Consider the following 23,976-nt stretch of genomic DNA (forward strand, 5'->3'; position numbering starts at 1 on the left):
GAGCAGGTGGACGGGGAAAATGTTTCATGTGTGTTATTTCTAAGGTAGGGGGCAGTGTTTCTCATGCTCCTTGATTACAGCAGTGGTGGTGTCTTCTGGGAAGGATGGATGGCATTAGCTGATTCTAATTTAAGATAAATAGCAGTTTTGCTAAAAGTATGTACTGTGTACTAGATTGTTAATGGATGAGTAGGAATAGGTGTTGGAGCTGTGCAAGGGAAATTTTGAAGTTGAAAGTTCCTAGATCAGTAGAAAATGTAGTTCCGAACTGTCCGCAAATTACAGATCTTATTGTGAAGTGCGTACGGGTTCTCAGACACGTCATCATGCCACATATGGTCATGTGGCACTCTCTGGAAGGTCTGGAATGAAGTCAGATGTTCGTAGACATTATGGTTAAGTTGCACTAATAACCTATGAAATTCAATGAAAAAACTATGTTAAGGGGACGTTATGGTCAAGTTGGACTAATAAAAGCCTATGAGAGTCAATGAAAAAACTTTGTTAAAGAGACATTATGGTCAAGTTGCACTACTAAAAACCTATGAAAGTTAGTAAAAAAACTTTGTTAAAGGGACGTTATGGTTAAGTTGCGCTACTAAAAACCTATGCAATTCAGTAAAAAAATGTTGTTAAAGGGACGTTATGGCTCCAAGTAAAACCGAAAAAACCATGTAATTCGCCTGTTATGGTAAGCTAAGCAACCATAACTTGCGCCACAACCATGCACTGCTAAGACTAACACCCAGGACATCAAAGATGACATCACAAATGTCTGGCTCCCCCTTTATCATTTACTGACATATCTAGGCCACATGGTTTTCTTCAGTAACAGTCAGGAACAAAACATTGAAAAGGTACTATATTCGTAGACTTATCCTTCAAGTATGTTCTTACAGTAATTACCTTAGGGTCCAGTCACATCATATCAAACATATACATAGGGGAAGACACAGGCTTGAAAGACAGGGATCCTTTCTGTGCATGAAGATAATCAGTAGGGTTATCAGCACTTTCTGATAGTTCTGTTTTTTTTTTATTACCATACTTTCCCTGTATATGCTCATATTTGTATACATTGTACTCACACTACTTTCCTTAGGCTCCAGTCACATCATTTCATACATACATATACATAGGGTAAGTAGCAGCTTTGAAACAGAGCAATCACTTCTCTGCATTAAGATAATCAGTTAGGTTATGAACACTTTCTGCTACTACTGCTGCTTTTTTGCTTACTTCACTTTCCCTGTATATACTCATATTTGTATGTGTTGTTGTCTCTTTGTGTTTTGTCTGTAATATTGCAATTATGTAGTAAGTGGGTTTCATTAGCTACTTATTACATGTTTCACAGTACGGAAAACTCTAATAAGAAAGCAGTTATCATTTCACTGTTCAACATGGCAAGATTATGAATATTGCACCTCCATCATGTATGCTGCACACAATGCCTATTTTTCTACATGAGTATCTTAGTATACTGGATAGAACTTCATAATAGAATGCTATTTGTATCAATGCATTGCATTGCTTAATGCACTAAGTAGCTCATGATATTCATTCCAATGACTCTTGACACTTTTTTGTCAACATTATAATAAGAATCCCTTGTACAGACTTTTCATGAAAGATAAATGCGTATGTGATGTCATCAGTGATGTCATCAATGGCATTTGTGATGTCATTTTAGCTTACCATAACTGGCGAATTTCAGGGGTTTTTCAGTTTTACTTGGAACCATAACATCCCTTTAACAACATTTTTTTTTTTACTGGATATGATTATACTCAGAGTAAACAAAAGGATGGCTTGCAAATCCAGAATGTCAGTGTAATGGTCAGTTAGACCAGGATGGCATGTGCAGAGACCATAGGCTTGGGATGAATAATCAAAGTTTACTCTGTGTCCTTAAAAATGGGGTAAAGGAGTTCAGCACTAATTGTGCTTAGATAAAACAGAAAGGAGAAAACAGGTGTACCCCTCAATCCCTACTATGTAAACATGTTTTAAATAAGGCAGAAATCTCGCAAATATTTGTATTTATTATTTTTCCTTTGTAAGAGGAAAATACATTTAGTGAACACATTTCTTTTTAGGTTACGCTGTACATTTAGTAGATTAAACAGTCTAATACATTTTTGCACTAGGGAAAATGTTGTGGACACTGCAAATGGTGACAGAGCCTGGTTGTTCTAGTCTGTGTTATATAAGCATTTGCTAAATGATAAGCATTTACATGTTAGATAATCTGACAACATATCTGCAGTGGCCCTGCTTGGTTTCTCTAGGGGATCCCAATGCTAACAGAAAGCCAGACTGGGCGAGGAATCTGTCAGAAACCCCCATACATGTGTCCACTGGACGAAAGCGCTTGGTGGCATCTCGTGAACTAATGTTAGCAGTTCAGGAAAATTACTGTCTACAGTGGAATATACATCTTTCCAGCAGTGGAGTCCCTCACAGGGTAGAGGATCTGCAACATTTTACTCGTTCTTCTAGTTCCACTCAGGATTTATAATTTCTCTTATTGCATCCTTACATATTGATATTACTGCTGACATCTCCCCTTGTTTTCCCCATCCTCCTCACCACATCCTCCTCACACATTTCACCATCCTCCTCATTTAAAGTTGCCACCTTGACTTAAAAACAAGGGTCAGGAAAAGGTGATAAAATGTACTCTATAGTCTCAGTTATCACAACAATGTATATATTCTGTTGGAAAGGTCATCAAGCGCAGCTCAATAATCAGTTGTTTTGCTTCTGCATTGTCAGAAATGTCATTCTTATATATAAAGTTGGAACTTTTTAATTCCCGTAGATACATCATTATCAACACTTGACTCAGTTTACAGCCAACTTGTTGCCTAGTGTCTTCAAATGTCTGTCTTAAAGAACAAGCCTTGTCCTACATTTGCCACTGTATAGCTCTTAGGCACCATCCAGTTGCTGACTTTTGCTATTATTGCAGTAATAGATCATAGGCCGCACTATTCTCTTTGAGACGGTTGAATTCCACCACGTCAGTACTGTGTTATTTTTTTTTTCCAGATGTTTGTAACGAGATCGAGGTGCAACTGCAACCTTCCTAATATATTTCAGGTACTGTAATAGCAAGTAAAGCGAATGCAGATCTTCTTGGCCACACGTGTTACCTCATCTAGTGGTGGTTAAAGATTTATGAGGCGTGTCACCACAAGATAGAGGACTTGGGCATTTCAATCACAAGCATGGTTTCACCTACCCTCAGGGCTATTACAACATTCAACCTATAAACATCTGCCACAAATCCCACTTGTAAACCAAAGGGTGTAAACCAATGTGGCACAACCTATTTTACGTTTTCCCAGAGATTAACTCTTGTGTGCTACTCGATGTCACACCCTTCAATACACAAGACGATAAGCTGAACAATGGCATTCTGTAGATGCTGTATCCGACTTTGCTTTGGTTGGAGAAGGTGAACCAATGTCGAATGTCCAGTGACAGCCATGAAAGCTGTACCTTGAGCAGTGGTCCACATGTGCATTGTCAGGTGGATGTTCACAGTGTTCCAGTTTCTTACCCATGGCGTACATTACATTGTAGAATTATTGTATTGGAGTTCACATGAACTAGTGCTGTATCATTGAATAGACAGATATTTCCATGTAATGTATTATTTATTTGGCTAACAAACATACTGAAATGGCTCATCAATGGAGGGCTGGTACATTGAGACAGAGGTGCATTGTCTGTGTGTCTGCAGGAGTAGATTGTGTTCCAAGAGGGCTTGAGAATATATATGAATCAGCAACACTCTCTGTGAACTGTACTGTGAACTGTTTTTTGCAAATGTGCCTAGTTTCTGCAGTTATTGGGTGGAATGCTGATCCATTTGCGTTTTCCTTTTAGCAAGCACGTCGATGATGCTGTCTCATGTGGGTCCACAGGGAGGAGATACCAGAATGACTTCCTGAATTACCTCACAAGATATGTTTTCTGTCCTCAAGTACCAAGATGTAATAGTTGCTTTTCGGTTGTTAAATAATGCCACACACCTGTGTTTGAGGGCTGAAATCTACCCATTGTCGTCTGTTCAGTGTAGTTACAGTGTACTTTCAGTGGATTCTGTATGTGTGCTCTTGACTGAACAGCTGGTGCTGTTGACGTGTACTACCACCGGTCGCAGCATCATCGACATGCTTAGTAAAAGGAAAAAGCAAATTGATCAACATTCCACCCAATAACTGCAGTCACTAAGCACATTTGCAAAAACCAGTTCACACTTTGAACTAATAAAAGGCAGGCAGAAGTAAGTGGTGTAAAGTTAAATCTGAAAAGAATCTGCTGGCGTGGAAACTGTTAGAGAGGACGTACAAAAATAAGATCATCGAAGTAAAGAAGACTTTTTATAATGACCAGATCAATTTAGCCGGGGACCAAACCAAAGATCTTTTTCGCCTTTTTAGAAGATGGGAAAAACCCATTATTGCCATTCCTTTCATCAAACCCACATGTGACGACTGCAATAAAGTGCAGAAAACCTTTGCAGACAAACTGCGGAAAGCACAACACTAAATAACTGAGGAACTCTTAATTTCTCCTCCTAAAATGACCACCGCCCACAACCAGAGCACTATAAGTGAAGTTAGTACAAACTCATGCTTGGGTTTGCCTAACTCAGTACCTGAAATCCATCCCCAGCATGATCAGGGTATGGGCTTTAGGTTCAAAGATCTGAATATGGCAGAGATGCATGATATACTTAAAACCATGCATCCCACTAACTGTCCTGGAGAACTGCTCCCATCCGAAATCATATTAGAACATAAAGAACTATTTGTGCCTATCCTGTGTAGGTATGTGAACTCCTCTTTTCGTGTGGGTTCTATCCCCCAATCTATCAAGAACGTAGCAGTGACACCACTACTAAAAAAATCAGGACTGGACCCTTTAGACGCTACCAATCTCAGATCCATTACTAACACTCTGTTTTTTTCTTAAACTCATCGACAAAGTAGCCACGATGCAGCTCCAATCCTATGTCTACACTGTTGGCATTCTTCATGAAAAACAGTCTGAGTTTAGTATCTTCCATGGTACGAAGAGCGCTCTTCTCGACCTTCAGACACATATGCTCTCAAAACTGGAATGTGGCAAGTCAGGGCTTCTGATGTTATTAGATCTATCAGCAGCCTTCGACTTGCTAGATCATAAAATTCTGCTAGGGTGTATGGCTACGGTTGGAGGACTCTCGCTAGAGGCAATCACATCACTTAACTCCTTCTTGGAGGGCCGCCTCTTGCACGTTTATTGTGGTGGCAATGCTTCTGAGGTGGAAACTATCACATGTAGGGTGCTACAGGAGTCTTGTCTCTGCCCCTTGTTGTTCAACTTTTACATCCTACCATTGTGTAATGAGTTGACACTGATAGATATCTTTTTCTGCAATTATGCAGATGATTTTCAACTGGTCCTGGAAGTCACCGGGGACCACAAAAAGGATCAGCTATTGCTGGATACAATCTATATGATTATGAAAGGATGGATGCCAACTAATTGGCTGTGTTTGAACGCGGTCAAGACAGAGCTTATGTTGTTTGGCCCAAGATTTACAAGAGTCAGTCTTAGCCAGAAGTACTCCAACTTTATTATTGATGGTAGCCAAATAAAGGTTGTGCTCATGTAGCTGCTATCACAAAGAACATGAACTATCACCTCAAGGTGCTTCGACAGATTGCAACTTTAATTTCAATAGAAAATAGAACTAAACTGGTGAGGGCCATAATCCTCCCTCGTGTTGATTACTGCAATGCCTTACTGGGAGGTGCAACTAGGGTAGATGTTCAAGAGCTACAAAATATTCAAAACTCTGCTACACATATCATCTTTCAGATGAAATGGTCGGAACCAACCACCAATGCATGGAAAAGATTACACTGGCTACCAGTGGCAGCTCGTATTCAATTTAAACTATTAACGACCAGCCACAAATGTATTTATGGGAATGCTCCAGTGTATTTGAAAGCACAAGTAAGCATATACCATCCTCAAAGAAATCTGAGATCTGCTCAGAGCTTTTCTTTGAAACTGCAACCGGTAAAACCTGCCAGGGGCCTTGGTCAGGCTTTTCATATCCGGGGGCAACAGCCTGGAATGCCCTGCCATTAACAGTACGAAAAATCGAAAATCATCTCGAATTTAGAAAGCAGTTAAAAAAAGTACCATTCAACCAATATGACTGATTGTTTAGGAGCTGAGCCTCACACTTATGTCTCTCGGCACCTGGATGCTCAACGCCTTTGGTGCAATACAAACAAAATAACATAAAATAACTGGTTGTTATTTTTGGCAAAGAGTGTATAGTAGTTAATGGGACATGTCAGAAGGTTCCATCTCATGCACTGTGTTCGCACTTGCAATTGCATTGTTTTTTCAGGCCTCAATGTCTTTATTTATTTATTTATTTATTCGCATTTGTTAAGCGCACAGGCAGCCCATAGGGCATCGTGGCGCTGGTTACAGATATGAACATGACTTGTTATACATACCGAGAAGTCATAACTTAGTTGCAATAGAAAAGTTTACAGATATGAACATGACTTGTTATACATACACAGAGGTCATAACTTAGTTGCAAGAGAAAAGTAGTAGCTATAGGTGTATAGCTATAGGTGAGGAGGAGAAGAGAGGAGAGGGTGAGCATACACATGTTGGGGGAATTAGTAGTGAGTGTCTCTCTCACTACCTGTACTATCCTCAAAGAAGAGATGAGATTTCTGGCTCTCAATCTTCAATTAGGGGTTGGAAGATAATCTTCTTCAAAGTCTTCACTACTGTCTTGCTCCAAGGAAATCATTGCTGGGGGATTTTCAATCATCACCTATTACTATTCATCCGTGGATTGCTCTCTTTGTTGCTGAGCTGATGTCATCTCTTCACCTTCTTCCTTTTTTCCTAAGATGTTAGAAGTGCAACACCCACTCCCGAAGTTCATCCTCTGTTTCCGAATGCAAGCGAGACCGATGTGCATTGATGATTACATTTCCTCAAAATGCATCAGAATCACTGTTCTTTGCAGAGGTAGATAATTGTGGCTTGGCACTGATCGGCATGTGAGCGTCTCTAATGCAAACAGCCACAGCAGGTTCAGGGATGAAACAGCCAAGAGATAAACTCCTACATGATCGCTTTGCTGCCCATTACCCCATGCAATACTAAGGTTGGTTACTGCAGCAGTTTCAGACATGCTACTTTCATTTAAATCCACCCTGCAAAAGGAAGACTGTCCAAAACTGCTTTGGCTTATTACTCTACCTACACAATTCATGTTTGACTAATACTTTTTTGCTATAGCCCAACCACAAAACAGCATTTGTGCCCACAAATGTGTTATTGTAAAACCCTGCCTGCAAAATGCATGTCTGCTTAAAACTACTTGAGCATACACTTTTGCCTACAAAATGTGCATGCGAGTTGGCATCCTCCCTACCTACAAAATGCATGTGTGCTTAAAACTGCTTAGTCAAACTCCCCTTGCTGCACATTTCATATGTTCCTAATACTGCTTTGGCATGTGTGTCTAGGAATGCTTTGTTATAGTGTCCCACCTACAAAATAATGTGTGCCTGTGACTTGTTTGGTGCTCTCTCCTGCCTGCATAATTCATCTGTTCCCAAGACTGTTCTGGCATGCTCTCCCAACTACATAACTAATGCATGCAGGGTTCTCAGTGCGCTGGCATTCCCCTGGTTCAGTGTGCTGCTCTTAGAACCACAAATTATATTGCGTGACCTTCCCCATAATTATAACCTAACTCCCTCACTCTACCAATGCACCGTTATCAATGCCATAATAATCTAATCTACACTACTACTAATTTAATGACCTCCTAACTAGCCAAATTCCACTCCCTAAATATCCAGATCTGTTTAGTATTATTCTGCCTCTCCAAACACCAGCCACCAAGTTCAAACCCACCTGCCTTTATAAGAAAGCAAGATATCTCCAACCTCTGGAGAAACCTGAAACGTTCTACATGGTCAACGTCCGGAAATTCGAGGGGTTTGAACTTTACATGGACCATCCTGGCCTTGCTTCATATGATTTTCCTACAATAATGTATTCAATTGGACAGGGCTGTGCATCGTTTCAACAAACGTCCAACCCAAGAAAAAAAGACAATATTTCAGATTTGTGAATCAGGCCCATAGAGTTTCACCAGAAGATCAAGGCCCCAGAATGGTGGGGTTCCTAATGAATAACTCATTTCTGACTAAAGGTAATAGAGGCAACCAGGACCCTCACATTTCAGTTATGGCAAGGGTAGGCCTTAAGTGGTTCAGTGCTGTACAAGCCACCTCCCTTTTCATTACCCAAAAATATGTCTATTGAATGGAACACACCTTATGAAAATGCTATCTGTTGCTTGGAGAGTGTACTCCAGTGTTTACAGTGGACGTACCAGAGCACAGACGTCAGGACTCCTGATCTCATACAGAACATTTATTTTTAAAATCTTAAATTGCATGCAGGAGACGCCAACATTAGCACTTACGTGTTGCATGGGGTCCCCTGCATTCATTTTCTAAATGTTAATGAGGCGGAGCGGACAATGAAAGAGTAAAAGCAAGGCTCCTCACCTTGCCCCTCTTTTGTCTTGTTAGTTGTCAGAACCTTTTTCTTGATAGTTCTCAGAAACCCTGAAATCAGTGTTCTCCCATCTTGGAAGAGAGAAGGTTCCCGTAGCAGACCTATCAGGTTTCCCACCCTCCCTCCTGTTAAGGGTGTCTTACGCTGCATCCTAGGTTGGGATATCATTGTCAGGTGATTTGGCAGAGGTGAGGAAACAAGTTAATATCAGGTGTCCACCTCTTTTCCTCTCTGTCTCCCTGGTGCAGAATTAGGGATCATGTATCCTTAATCAACTTGAACAGGGAATTTAAGAAGGGCAACGAAGCTGAAGTGAGGATGAAGGTTCCCATTTTCTTTGGTGTTACACAGCGATAATGTCATGGCATCAACACTGTAAACTTTGGAATCAAATGTATAGAAAAGTCTCGAACTGTGGTAAGGCTATATACCTAAACTAAACACCTACTTGAATTAAACCAGATGAATCCTTTGGAGGAGGATCGTCCGGCGTTCCTCTGCTGAGCGAAGTTACAAGACACCACCGTTCCTCAGCCATATGCCTCAATGCTGGCGAAACATAGTGTCAATGTGACAGACCCACACATAGTGCGTATCAGCCATCCTGGTTATGAATGTACATTTAGCGTGCATCCTCCCTCTTGCTATGGAATAAGGTGTAGAAACGGGCACCACGGTAATGGGCACACAACACATGCACGCCTGGTACCGTGCGATCATCTGGGCTGCCAGAGGTGGCCAGGTAGCAATCTGTACTCCTTGACAGTGGCAGGTGGCATAATCCTAACATTACTGCTGCAAAATGAGGCAGCACATTACATAGAGGAGTATATCATTATGCATTACTTTTAAGGCTTCATTTACGCACTGCTTCATTTAAAATGAGGCTGATTGTGTCCATGTGTAATAAGTGGGATGGTAATGCTAACAGTGTCCTATTCTTTGTTTAAAGGGGCAGGTTAATTTACCGCGCCAGCCATTAAGAGAGATACATTTGCAAAGTATTGAAACTGTTAAGCCATTGCGATCCTCATTATTTTACACTTGTTTATAAGAGTTATGTAGAGAAAACATTTTGGAGAACAAGCTTGTATACTTATTAAATTGACATTCATGAAAAGATTGTGCAACATGAGCAGTAAACATTTTTTTTCCAGAAAGTTTCTGCCACAAACTGATGCTCATCAGTTAAATTGTATATGAATAAAACAATGGAAACTGCAATATTACATTTTCATTATTTATAAAGAAGCTGTAAAACAGAATAACAAATATCATAATGAAGGGGATGATTAAAATGATGTGGTATATTAATCTGCAAGAATCTCCAAGTAATAAATCAGGGCCTAATTATATGATTTTACTGTCACCATCAAAAAAGATCCCAGGCTTTTCTAAAAAGAGAAATGAAAGCAGCATTTCGGAAACACTAACTGTTCCAAGTCTTGAAGGTTTCAACTAGAAACAATACAAACTTAATAAAACTGCATTTAATTACAAGCCTTTTTACTCGACATTAAAATTAATCACTGCCGCTTTTGTATTTTCTCTCTCCTGCATACCATGCGGGTCCAGATGGCTCAGAAAGACTGTAATTTCTTGGGATTTTAAACAGCACATTCTTATTCTGTAATATGGAGGCATTTGATCTTTCATTTGATGTTGGTTCCAGGAAAATCCCCACCTTTAAAAATTCATGAGAGGATTTGTGTGGTAATCTCAACAGCTGGTCATTTTTCTGCTCAGTTCATTTAAATCCAGAAAAAAAGGAAAAAAAAAACAGATTCCGTAGGGGTTAAGGCTTTGCGGTCCTAATGAAGATAGCAGAGTGTGCGTTTATGTTTCCAAAACTTCTTGACATGTTTCGAATAAACGGCTAAACTGACACTCAATTGCACGCAATAATTACAGATTATAGTGAAATATTCAAGGAATAACAATACAAAATCATTTCCAATATTTCATCGATGGTTGATAACTTTGGAACTGATTTGACTTAACCTGAAGCTTTTTAAAAAATGCTAGATTCTGCCCCATCACACTAGAGCAGTTCATTAATATATTTCAAGTGCTGTTTCATCCTCTCCTCAATGCAAATGTTTTGAGCAAAAGTGTTATTTCGCATTTGCAAAGCATCTTAACCAGAGGCATAGCCAGAGTTGTCTAATAAGTGGAGCCTGAAGGTAATGCAGTTGGGTCAATTTCAAGGGGAGCCCCCAGAGGGAACAGGGTTTTTTCTGCCCTCAGACGAAGGCACAGGAGCAAATTAGCATAGCGATGGAGCCTGAACCAATGGGGTTTTGGGGGTGTTCCCACCTGAGAATTATTTTTAAATGTTACGTTAATATGTTGCATTGTCCAGTACATGTTCTGTGAAAAATTAGATACAAATCACCAACACAGGTGCATTTTCAAACGCATGTTCAGAAAGACTTTGCCCGCTATATGCCAGTACTCTGCTACTTTAAAAAACATGTTCATGCTGATTATGCCCCTTCATGTTCATACTGGTGCTCTAAAACATGCACGCATTCCCACATTTGAACATGCACATGTTTGATTTGCCCATGATGCCAGTAATGATAACATAACATGATGGATCTGCCAATATATGACGCCTTTATCCCCAAGTAGGAACATGCTCCTATTGGCGTTGCCTTAGTGACAGAAAAAAAGCCATTCCAAAGTAAGAAAGCCTGACCTTGCTGGCTACATAAAGACCCACACCCCATATAAGAATAAACATCTGGTTTTATTTATGCCCTAGCCCCAGTACAACATGTCATGCCACTATAATAAAGCATTGCCTCATGGCCTGCACAAATGCCCACCCTGTAAGAACACTCATCATGTTGTCTTTGACCTTGACAGCAGTAAAAAAAATACCATGCCGCACTAAGGAAACATGCCCTCCCCTCGCCCACGTATAAAACTAAATCTCATCATGTTTGCGTTGGGCCTCATTACAACTCAGGCGTTAAGGGTTAACGCCACCGTTAACCCTTAACGCCTGATTCTGATTTTAACGCCTGCTTTTAGCAGGCGTTAAAATCCATGGCGCTAACCTGCCATGGTGCTAATTACGCCACCGTAATTTACGGAGGCGTAATTAGCGCCTTCCCCACTCCCATTATGCCCTATGGGGCAAAAATGGGAATGGGGAAGGGAAAATGGGAAATGGGGATTTACCGCCCCACTCACTTCGGAATGGGGCGGTAAATCCGCCATCCACCATGGTGTAAACGGAGTTTACACCATGGTGGTAAAGTTGGTGCACTTAGCACCAAGGTTGTAATGAGGCCCATTGACCTTACTGTGAGCACAGCATTCCATGCCACAGTGTGTTATGTTATGTTATTTAGATGTCTACTCTGCACTGATGCCCTTTTCATGGTTTCCAAGTGCTCTCTATCTGGGGAAGAGGGAGTGGTTAGGGGTTAGAGGAAGAAGACAAGGCATTGGGCCTCATTACGACCCAGGCGGTAAGTTACCGCCTGGGCCGTGACTTTACCACCATGGCGTAAACTACGTTTACGCCATGGTGGTTGGCGGACTTACCGCCCCATTCGACCTTGGCGGGGCGGTAAGTCCCCAATCCCCATTTACCCTTCCCCATTCCCATTTTTGCCCCATAGGGCATAATGGGAGTGGGGAAGGCGTTAATTATGCCACCGTAAATTACGGTGGCGTAATTAACTCCATGGTCCCTTAGCGCCATGGATTTTAACACCTGCTAAAAGCAGGTGTTAAAAGCACCATGGCGCTAGGGGACCTCGTAATTGGCGGTAAGGGGTCGGCGCAGCTAACGCTGGCGTAAACCCCTTACCGCCAGGGTCGTAATGAGGCCCATTGTGCGGAACTATTGGTGCTGGTAATGCCAGGAGCAACTGGTGTCTCCATGGGTGAGTTCTCTAGGTGGTTTATGGTCCTTCCCCATAGGTGTACGTTTCCAGATGCGAGACCTCAGAGGGCAAGGGGTGTGTGCACTGTGCATGTATTTTAGCAGTTGGTTGAAGAGGTGTAGAGTTTTAACTAAGCTGTGATTGGTTGAGTGATTTATTTTAGCCGTATTTTATGATAACCAGAAGGTGAGCATGTGTTCAGCGAGGTGTTTGAGAATTGAGGTTTTTAGTCGGTTAACGTGTTTGGACAGATCTGCTGGACTAGGTTTTGTTGATGTGTGTTATCTTTTCTTGCAAATGTGTTTCTGCTTCTACTTCCCTCTACATTTGAATCCTGCTAGCATTGTTTGGTGATGTTCCTTTGTTTTTTAAATGAATGTTCATTTTGATGCATCATTCATCCACAAAGTGTGATGTCTTGTTGTGTTGTACCTTAAAGGGTGTTTTGTCATTGTGTTCATTGTGATGTGTCATTTATTGAGGAAGGTCTCAGGTAGTGCAATTGTAGCAGCGTTCTGGCAGTCCACTGTAGTCTGTTTCCTGTCTTAGGGTTGTGAATTGATCTCTCTCCTGGTGTGCCCAATGGCCAGATGTTTAACTATTTCTCAAATGTCAGATGGTCCTCTGATGTTTGGACGTCTTTTGGGATTGAGTTTCAACAGTTAAACAGTTTTGCTAGGAGGCTAGAAAAGACAGTACCGCCATACTTGTTTTTCTTATAGTGCCTGGATTATACAAGTATGTTGTTACTTGATCTTAATGTCCTTTGTGGATGGTGTGAGAAACCTGAGGGTATCCTCACTCATACTCCCGCTGGATCCTCTGCTCAGGTGGCCAGGGAAAGGCCATCGCTCTTGGTTCCCGACACTGGGGGTGGAGAAGCGAGTGAGGATTCCGTGGGTGGAGGGTCCTTGGGGATTGGGAGTAGGATGCCCACAGGAGAGACATAGTATCCTCCTTTTCCTGTTGAAGAGCAACCTAACCCTTTCCCGACATTTATAGGTTACTGTAAAGGTGTTCCCCTCATTTCCCACATGTGACACTTGACAGTAATGGGATGAGCAAGCAGCGACTAAGAATAATTAACACTATACCATTTCACCAGTTTAGTACTGGGATGAGGAAGATGCCTGCAGAGTACTGCAAGGGTCAACCATGTCCCTTTAATTATGGTCAGGCATGTCTAATTAGATAAAGGGAGACCAGTGGAGCAGAGAAATTAGGAATTTAGAGTCCTGTGTGGGAGAGACCAGCAGGGGACGAGAAGGAGCCAGGATGATGGCACATATTCCAGAGGGCTTGTAGACCCCAAAGGAAGTGGACCGTGGACTTGCTGCAGGCCTGGGAGCCTTTGTGAGCGACAGTGGGCAGGAGGAGCTGCAGGAATGCCAGAAGAAGAAAAGTCGGTGCCCGCATCCACAAAGAAGCATCCACATTGCTGACATGCAGAGGAAAACACCAGGCAGGAGACCAGGGTTCGGAAGGGTGGAATCCCTGGCTTCAGAACAGAGAAGAAGCATTCAGAGCCACCGGAAGGAGATGCAGAGAGCCGATGAGTGTCGTTGAAGGCACTTGAACACCATGGTGCTCATAGCGGACCACAAATAAGGAACGGTCCTCGAAAGAAAGTAAAACAAGTGCATATTGAATACCGAACAGAATGGAAACTTCAAATTAAGCAGAACAAATGCATATTAAATACCAAACTGAATGAAAACTTCAAATTAAGTAATATGAATTCATATTGAACATCGAGCTGATGGAAACCCTAAAGTTAAGCATATTAAATACTGAATGGAATAAAACTTTAGGGGCCAAACAAATAAATAGGACAGCCAATGTAGGGTGCAAACAAAATACTCCTTAAAGTGAACTTTTGTGATGAATGCAGTGTGGCAAGACTGGCGAGAGGTTTGTGAAACATAATTGTCAGAGCCAAGAGGCTGACTAGGAAAAACCAGAGGAGTGTAAATCTGCATATAAAAGCAAAGGCCAATAAGGAAGAACTAAGTGAAGGTGACTTGGTACACAGGGGCAAATACTGATGAACCTGTATGGGCTGGGGAGCACAGGGATCCTGGTTACGTGACCTGTGATGGGTGGGCAGATCAGTCTAACTGTGCTTAGACCAGTGAGCCCTGAATGCTGAAAACCAAGGACATTGAGAAATAAACTAATGAAGAGCACTGTAACTGAACTGGTGAGGCAGACCAAAAGGAGGGTCAGGTCAACCTTGAGTTGTGTTAAACTTTTCGAAAAAGGCTGAAACAAGAATATGTGATGAAGCTACAATGAGACTTAAGGAATTACAGGCGTTGTCTGGAAGAAGCTCAGAACAGAGCGTTAAACACTATGGGCCTCATTATAAGGCTGGCGCTCCCTTGAATGAAGGGGGCCGGCAATTACGAGCTTTCCATTGCGGGACCCGGATCACACGCCTTGTAAAACCAGGCATGCTTTCCGGGTCCAGCGAGGGGAAGAGGGAGGCAATAACTGGCCAGATGTAATCTGCCCGTTATGACCTCCCTCCCCATTCCCATTGAGCCCTATGGGGGCTCAAATGGGAATGGGGAATGGTTCCTGCAAGGAGGACTTACCGGGTCCTCCTATGTCGGAGTAACCCGGTAAGTCCCCATTGCAGGAACCCGGTAATGGAGCCCGGAACGGAGGCAGCCATGGAGCTCGTAGCGCCATGGCTACCTCCATTCTTGTAATGAGGCCCTATTACTTTTATTAGTAAGATCCCTACACATTGTTTAGTTTTAGTTGTGAGGGCAAGTATAGGTTTTGGACACAGACAGACGTTTAAGTTGAACTCTTTAACACAGACTTTCTTTAGTTTCCTTCAGGTAGGGAAATCCCACCTTAACAAAGGGCAAGTCAGGCTTTCTTCCATCCTGACATTCGATTAAATAAAGTATTGTATTTAGAACTTTAAATCTGTTGTCTGTGTCTTGCTTCATGATGCCTTCACAGTGGTAATGTGAGATTTTTGATTGGGGGGATTCTGCTCCCTGTTGTTGTCATGCTCTGTAAGCGATGGAAAGTACTATGAAGTGGTTTATTTTCTTCACTTGTAACAAGTGCAGGCTTCTCAAGTCAGGGGTGATTTGTTCCTACCTGTTTATTCCTAGTAGAAGTCGTGCCACCATGTTTTGGATGTGTTGTAGTTTTTTGATGAGGTAGTAAGGCATTACTAAAAAGATCCAGGCTGCCAGCCCTATTTTAGTTAAAACTCCACACTTCAACCCCTCCTCTATATAATAACACTAACCAATTGGACTTTGCATTGCCTGTAAATGGCAGTAAACTATGCATTGTCACTGTCAGAAAATGTTCATGCTCCAATGTCCCCCAGAGTCTTGATAACACTTGCCCACACACACACGCCTACACATCCATACACATTCGCCCACCAGTTCCACACCTATAAAGCTTCTCTGACAGTCACACAAGCACCCAGAGCATTCACAATGTATGCTCAATTGCATGTATATTTGTACCCATGTACATCATTAACACTGCATTCATTCATAGTTGTGCACTTACATATACTCCCTCTTGCATGCATACATAAATTCATATGTATATACAATCCTCTCACACATGCATACATTGAGACAAAAAGGCAATTTTCCCCTTAGCTGTTTGCCTCCAGACTCCCCATGACCCCTTTTAATCTGCTCTCTAGTTCTCAGGTTCCTATGCATGGTGGAGCTGGAGAGTGACCATGTTGCTCAGCTGAGACGTTGACATTTATTAATTTACACATATTTACATATCAGTAAAAAAACTTTGTTAAAGGGAAGATATGGTTAGGTTGCGCTACTAGAAACCTATGAAATTCAGTAAAAAAACTTTGTTGAAGGGACGTTATGGTTCTAAGTAAAACCGAAAAACCACTGAAATTCGCTAGTTATGGTAAGCTAAGCAACCATAACTCGCGCCACTACCATGCATTGCTAAGACTAACACCCAGGACATCAACAATGATATCACAATGTCATTGATGACATCATTGATGGCATCACATGTCCGACTCGCTGTTCTTTCCTTTAGTGATATATCTTAGACAGTAATAGTAACTTTTTGAGCCTTTTTTTGGTGTTTGATCTGTCAGCAGACAGCGTTGCTGTCTGCGGAGTGTGCACCTGCACCCCTATAAAAGGCCACACCCCAGAGTTCATCTTCATTCTGGCTTTCTACTATTGAAGATTGACCTGCTTTTGCTGCCTTTGCTGTTGCATCATCAAACCTGATGGCATCCATGGCTGCTGTTCTTCCAGCTGGTGCTGCTTCTGCCTCAACACTACCTCCACCCCCTCCACCACCACCACCTCCCCATGGGCCTGCAGAGGGGAACATGCGTGAGAATTTAGAGGAGGAGGATGAAGAGGATGAGGTAGTGGAAGTCCCAACTACCAGCACTCACCGTGAGTCTTGGGTGTGGCGGTTGTTTACCATTCATGGTGAAGTACCAAAAGCACATGCAAACAAGGTCACCTGCAACCAGTGCAAAATGGTGCTGAGTCGTGGGAGGCCTGGTTCATACAGCTTTGGTACGACATCCATGAAGCGACCACCTAAGGTCGTTCCACGGTGGGGCCATTCGCAAGGTTGTACCTTGTGATAAACATAGTAGGTTGAGTTTCTCTACAACATTCTCCATTTCCGCTCCTGTCACCACAAGAGACACTCCTGTGGGACAGTGCAACCCTCCAGCTGCCTCACAGGCCATCCATAATGCTGTTGACCCTTACCTTTCGAGGGTCACAATATTGTGTATTTACTGCGATGCAGTACTCTGCACGGGGCAAGCATTTGGAGTGCTTTCGAGGCAGTGGTCATGGAGCATGAGAAGGTCTGGCCACTACCTAAATAAGCCCCACCCTACATCTTCCTCTCGCCACCTGCCCTTTCTTATCCCCATGATTGGTGTCCCTTCCTTACACTCCTTTCCCCTCCTTTCCTTGTATGTCGTGTGTAAAAAACCCCAAAAAATATAAAACAACAAAACCAAAAAAAGAAAAAAAAGGCTCTTTTCAGAGCCACCTTTCACAGTTTAAAAATAGAAGTGACAAATAAATGGAGCAGGGCGCTATGGATTTTTTAGAAGTCCGTGGACAATTCGCGGACATATAAAATGTTGGGGTGCTGCCCTATCAAAACCATGTCATGATGCCCGCTCCCGGGGAGCCGGTTCAAGCCCTGCGTCCCTGAAAGCGGACATCCAGTCCCCAAGGAAGGACCCAGCAACACCATATAGGGGCCCTTTGGACAGTGTCCTGGCGCCTATGGCGCCAGGCTGATAAAAGACATCAGTCCTGGCGCCATAGGCGCCAGGCTCATTATGGATGTGCTTGGGTGCACTTACCTGATGCAGACCATGCTGCAGGATCCCGGCCTCCTTGAGGCCTGAAAGGAACTACTTTACCTGTGGGACTAATTTACCATCCGGGCGTGGTCGGGGAAGGATACATACCTGATTGGAGGAAGGATACATACCTGGAACTTCTTCCAAGGCTATTTAAACACCACCCGAACAGCCACACGTGCTTCGCGTTGTTCTGCATCTAGCAGCTGGACGCTCACCGTGTCTGCTCCTGCATCCTGACTTCTGCCATGCCTGCCAGCATCCAGGATCACCTGCAAAGGAAGAGAAGAAGAGAAAAGAAGAAGGAAAAGTCCGTACCTGCTAAATCCGCATCCCGGAGACATCTCGCTGACAATCCTGAAAAGGAAGACTTTTATTTAAAAGCTCATCGCGTCGATCGCTGCAGCGCCGCATTCCACTCACCTTTACTGGGCGCCTCCATGTTCAGCAGCGATCATCCGGATTCGCAGTCACTCCCCAGTGCCTAGTGAGAAAAAGACCAGAACAAAAGGTGAGAGAGAGAAGGGAATAAGGAAAGCTAAATCACCATGTTAAGACTTACCTGTTGATTCATTCCCTCTTCATTTCGGGTCCGCGCCGCATCCTGGCATTTCCGGACCCCGGCCCCTAAGGGGAAAAAGAGACATCAGCGTTAATGAGCGAATGAAAAGACATTACCAAAAAAACGCTCATTAAAGACTTACCTGATTTCTACAAGGATTTCACCTCTCATCTCAGGTCGGTGCCAGTTCCCCAGCATTCCGTACCCCGGTCCCTATGGGGAAAAAGACACTAGCATTAGTACATTAATGCATGGACAAAAGGGGAACCTCTTATCAAAAAACTTACCTGGAAGCCAAGCAAGTTTGGTTCTCACCAATCTGAAAATCCAGCGAAGTAACTGGATACCAACGCGCCCCTGCATCAGAAGCAGGATGGAGAGCTCGTCCTTCCAGACCCTAAGGTGAGACGCTATGAGGAATCACAGAAGGGTTTCGAGGAGGGTGAGAGGGGAAAGTGGGAGGCTGATTACATTACCCCGCAGACAGTTAATCCCCTATTTTCGCCTACAGAAGGATACTTCTGCGAGCCAGACAAGCCAGATTTGGGGGCCCGGTCCAGTCCATCTTTCGAACCCTGCGCATCACCTTAGAGGAGGTCACAGCAGCGCAAACCAGGCCAGCACCTCCGTGGGAGTCAGGTGAGCGTTACAGAACGCGAAGCCTTCCTACAAATTCCCACCCAGGCGCTATGGAAAGTTCTGAGACTGATCAGTTGGCCCAATTACTGGGGGAATTACGGGCCAAGGTACATGCCACTCGTCAAGAGACTAATGCCCTCAGGAGGGAATTAATAAGATCAAAGGAAATAACTGATGACCTGGCCAGAGAGCTTTTGCAAGGTCAAGCTGGGCAAACTCCTCTACCCGGTTCCGGAGGGAACCCCGCTCCTGTCGTTTCCAGTAACCCAGGGCAGATTAATCTACCTGGAAACATGCCGCTGGCCCCACCCGAACGCTTTGCTGGGGACCCCAAACGATTCACCGTATTCATGAATCAGTGTCGTTTGCACTTCCTATGCAGACCTGGGGCCTTCCCTAATGATCAGACCAAGGTAGCCTTTGTATTGTCATATCTCAGCGGCTGCGCTGCCGATTGGTCAGTTCCACTGGTTACTCAAGATGACCCGATTCTCTGTGATTTTCAAATGTTTCAAGCAAGCATGGAAAGGTTATTTGCTCGACACTCTCAGGGACAGGCTCTGGATGACGAACTTCTATCCCTGCGACAGGGCAATCAGGACCTCCTATCCTATAATGCAACCTTTAATAGACTAATTGTGGAAACGGGATGGCCAGAAGTTCTACGCGGAGAACTTAAAGATGTCTTGGCCCAAGTTGTAAATCCGCCCCAAGAATGCACAGAGTATATAGACTTAGTGGTCCAATTGGATCACAGACTTCAAAACAGAAAAGCAGATCGGTCCAGGTTTGAGACCCGGGTGTTGGTCAAGACCCATGCTAATCCCAAGGGAGTTGATGTCTCCGAGCCTATGCAAATTGGAGGGGTTAAAGGACCCTTATCTCAAAAGGAACGTGAAAGGAGGCGGCAGTTAAAATGATGTCTTTATTGTGGGAATTCTGGACACTTAATAATAATTTGGCATTTATATAGCGCTACGAACCCTCAGGTATCTGAGCGCTGCTTATTATTACCCACGGTGTGTGGTGCTCATTTATCGACCTCGGAAGGATGAAAGGCTGAGTTTGGCCCTGCCGGGATTCGAACCTGCATTCGCAGGCTCTGCACTGATGTCAAAGCGAGCGATCTACTCGCTGTGCCACTTGATTGCCCGGCAAAACCACCCCGAAAGGCGGTAGGAGCCGCTGATAGAAACCATGAAGAAACTGTTTCGGGAAACGATTCCGCCCGACAAGTGTAGGGGTCCGCTTGCCGAGCTTGAAAACTAACTCTCAGACCTCGCTTTTCATTGTGCCAATGGTTCTCGTAGATCCAGAACAGCCTAAGCGGTTGCATGCAATAAAGGCATACATCGATATTGGGGCTATTGGAAACTTTGTGGATCGTGAATTGGTCTCTAGGATTAACATCTCTCTCCGTCCTAAAACCAGCAAAGATGTCATCACCACAGTCGATGGAACTGAAATTGCCTCTGGACCGGTAACACATTCCACTACTGAGGTGACTCTTATTGGTCCCGACGGCCATCGGGAGGGTGTTGTGTTTGATGTAATCAAGGCTCCACAGTTTCAGGTTATTCTTGGAATCCCTTGGTTAGAGACACATAATCCTCGAATTGATTGGCGAACTAAGAGAATAACCTTCCCGGATTGTACACAAACCTGCTACCCAGAAAACCTGAAGATTAATCTAGCATCTGTAACCTCTACCTCCATGCAACTATCTCCGGAATACCAAGACTTTCAGGACGTCTTCCAAAAGGAACAGGCCAACACGTTACCTCCTCACAGATCGTACGATTGCCAAATCGATCTGGTGCCCGGTGCACAACCCCCTTGTAGCAGGATTTATGCCCTTACCAAACCTGAGAATCTGCATTTGAGACAATATTTGGATCAATACCTAGCTAATGGTTTTATTCGCCCGTCAAAGTCCCCGGCATCCTCGGCTTTGTTCTTCGTGCCCAAAAAAGAAGGCAACCTTAGAACTTGTATCGATTACCACGCATTGAACCAGATAACGGTTAAAAACCGTTATCCTCTGCCTCTGATCCCTGAACTCCTTGACCAGGTGAAGGACGCTTGCATATACACCAAGTTAGATCTCTGGGGGGCTTATCATCTGGTACGAGTTAAAGAAGGCGACGAATGGAAAACTGCCTTCCGTACTAAATACGGATTATTCGAGTACCAGGTGATGCCTTTCGGATTGTGTAACGCGCCGGCTGCCTTCCAATACTTCATGAATGATGTCCTTCGGGAACTCATCGATGTTTGTGTTGTCGTATATATCGATGACATTCTGGTGTACTCCTCTTCGGAATCTTATTACAGAAAACATGTCAGGGCAGTACTTGAAAAACTGCGCCAACACAAACTATTTGCTAAATTGGAGAAATGTGTTTTCCATACCACAGAAGTCGAGTTTCTAGGTTTCATCCTGACACCCAAAGGAGTCTGAATGGACTCAAGAAAAGTAGATGCCATCCTCAAATGGCCATCACCTAGCTCTGTAAAAGGAGTTCAAAGCATGCTCGGCTTTGCCAATTTCTATTGCAGGTTCATCCCGGAATTTTCACGCGTGGTACAACCCATTACTGCACTCTTGAGGAAAAATAAACCTTTTGAATGGTCTGAAGAAGCCGAGCAGGCCTTTCAGGATTTAAAAGCTAAGTTTACCTCTGCACCTATATTGAAACACCCGCGTCCAGATCTCCCTTATGTCGTCGAGACTGATGCATCCAGCCTAGCCATGGGAGCTGTCCTGTCCCAAAGAGATCCCGAAACCAACCAACTGCATCCCGTAGCATTTTGGTCCAGAAAATTCTCGGCACCCGAGGTTGATTATGCAATCACGGACAAAGAACTGTTAGCCATTAAGTCCGCTTTTAAAGCCTGGCGGCATTATCTGCTTGGCGCTCGACATACCATCACAGTGATCACTGATCACCGGAATTTACAGTATTTGAAAACCGCCAAGGCTCAGTCATCACGGCAGCTCCGATGGGCTTTGTTTTTCGCTGAATTTGATTTCGTGATTACCTATCGACCTGGCTGCAAGAATGGCAAAGCAGACGCCTTATCCCGAATTGGAATGGGAGAATCTGATACAAACTCAGAACCAGTACCAATAATTTCCAAACAGAGGATTCTAGGCATGACTTCGTTACAGACGCTTGAAGACATTCAAGCCAGAGTGAAACAACTCCTGGACCCTACAACCTTACAGGATTGGATACAAAAGGGATCAGACTTTACCATAGATGATGGTTTACCTTATTTTCAAGGACGCTTATTCCTGCCACATAAGGAATTACACTAACTAGTTATTTCTGGCTATCATGATGCAATAATAGAGGGACACCCCGGTATTGCCAAGACAGAGGAAAAGGTGAAACGACAATTTTGGTGGCTCTCTTGGCGAAAAGATGTTAAATCTTTTGTGATGTCCTGTGGTGTTTGCGCCCAAAATAAAAGTCAAAAGAAAAGACCAGCCGGTCTCCTTCAACCTCTAGACATACCGCCAGCACCCTGGCACACCCTATCAATGGATTTTATTACGGACCTGCCTCCTTGTTCGGGGTACAATACTATTCTGGTAAATGTGGATTTGTTTTCCAAAATGGCCCACTTTATTCCTTTGAAAGGTTTACCCTCAGCTTCTGTCCTAGCCAAAGAATTCCTCAAAAATATTGTTCGGCTACATGGATTCCCATCTATACTAATCTCTGACTGGGGAAGCCAATTAATTTCCCACTTCTGGCGCAAATGTTGTCAAATGGCACAGATCGACGTAAGATTATCGACCAGTCACCACCCTCAGACCGATGGTCAGACTGAGAGGACAAATCAGACCCTTGAGCAATACTTATGGTGTATGTTACAGCAATCTGAAAGCAACTGGAAAGACATTCTTTGGATAGCCGAATACGCATATAATAATTTGGTACACTCTGGAACTGGCCACAGTCCTTTTTATACTTTGTTTGCGCAACGCCCTCGAACCTCAAACCTTGACTCACCTCAGAACCTCGGAATGCCTGCAGTAGAACATCTGCATTCTACAATTACCCAAGCCTTCAAAGAGGCAACTACGCATTTGCAACAAGCCAAGAGAAAATACAAGGAGAATGCTGACCTACATCGGAGTGAAGCACCTCCGTATCAGATTGGGGATCAAGTGTGGTTAGCTTCCAGATATTTACCACTCAAAGGGCCTCGAACTTTTAACCCAAAGTATCTGGGACCTTATTCTATTACGGCAATAATTAACCCAGTGGCTGTTAAAGTTGATTTACCAGCTAGTATGCGAATTCACCCTGTTTTTCATGTGTCACTTCTGAAACCAGTGGTACCCGGAACCCGACTACTCAAACCTCCAGAACCTATTCTAATAGATGGGGAGCCCGAATTCGAAGTGAAGAACATTTTAGACGCAAAAATGTTTAGGTCAAAACTGTTCTACCTAATTGATTGGAAGGGGTACGGACCTCAGGAGAGGCCGTGGGAACCCAGCGACCATGTGCATGCACCTCGATTAGTCAGGAAATTCCACCGACTCTTCCCAGACAAACCAAAACCCCCGGAGGGAACAACCTTGGGAGGGGCCTTGGGGGGGAGTGCTGTCATGATGCCCGCTCCCGGGGAGCCGGTTCAAGCCCTGCGTCCCCGAAAGCGGACATCCAGTCCCCAAGGAAGGACCCAGCAACCCCATATAGGGGCCCTTTGGACAGTGTCCTGGCGCCTATGGCGCCAGATTTGGGGGCCTGGTCCAGTCCGTCTTCCGAACCCTGCGCATCACCTTAGAAGAGGTCACAGCAGCGCGAACCAGGCCAGCGCCTCCATTGGAGTCAGGTGAGCAT

The sequence above is a fragment of the Ambystoma mexicanum genome, chromosome 2q, assembly GCF_040938575.1.
Source record: "Ambystoma mexicanum isolate Mex_15411 chromosome 2q, UKY_AmexF1_1, whole genome shotgun sequence".
NCBI lineage: Eukaryota > Metazoa > Chordata > Amphibia > Caudata > Ambystomatidae > Ambystoma > Ambystoma mexicanum.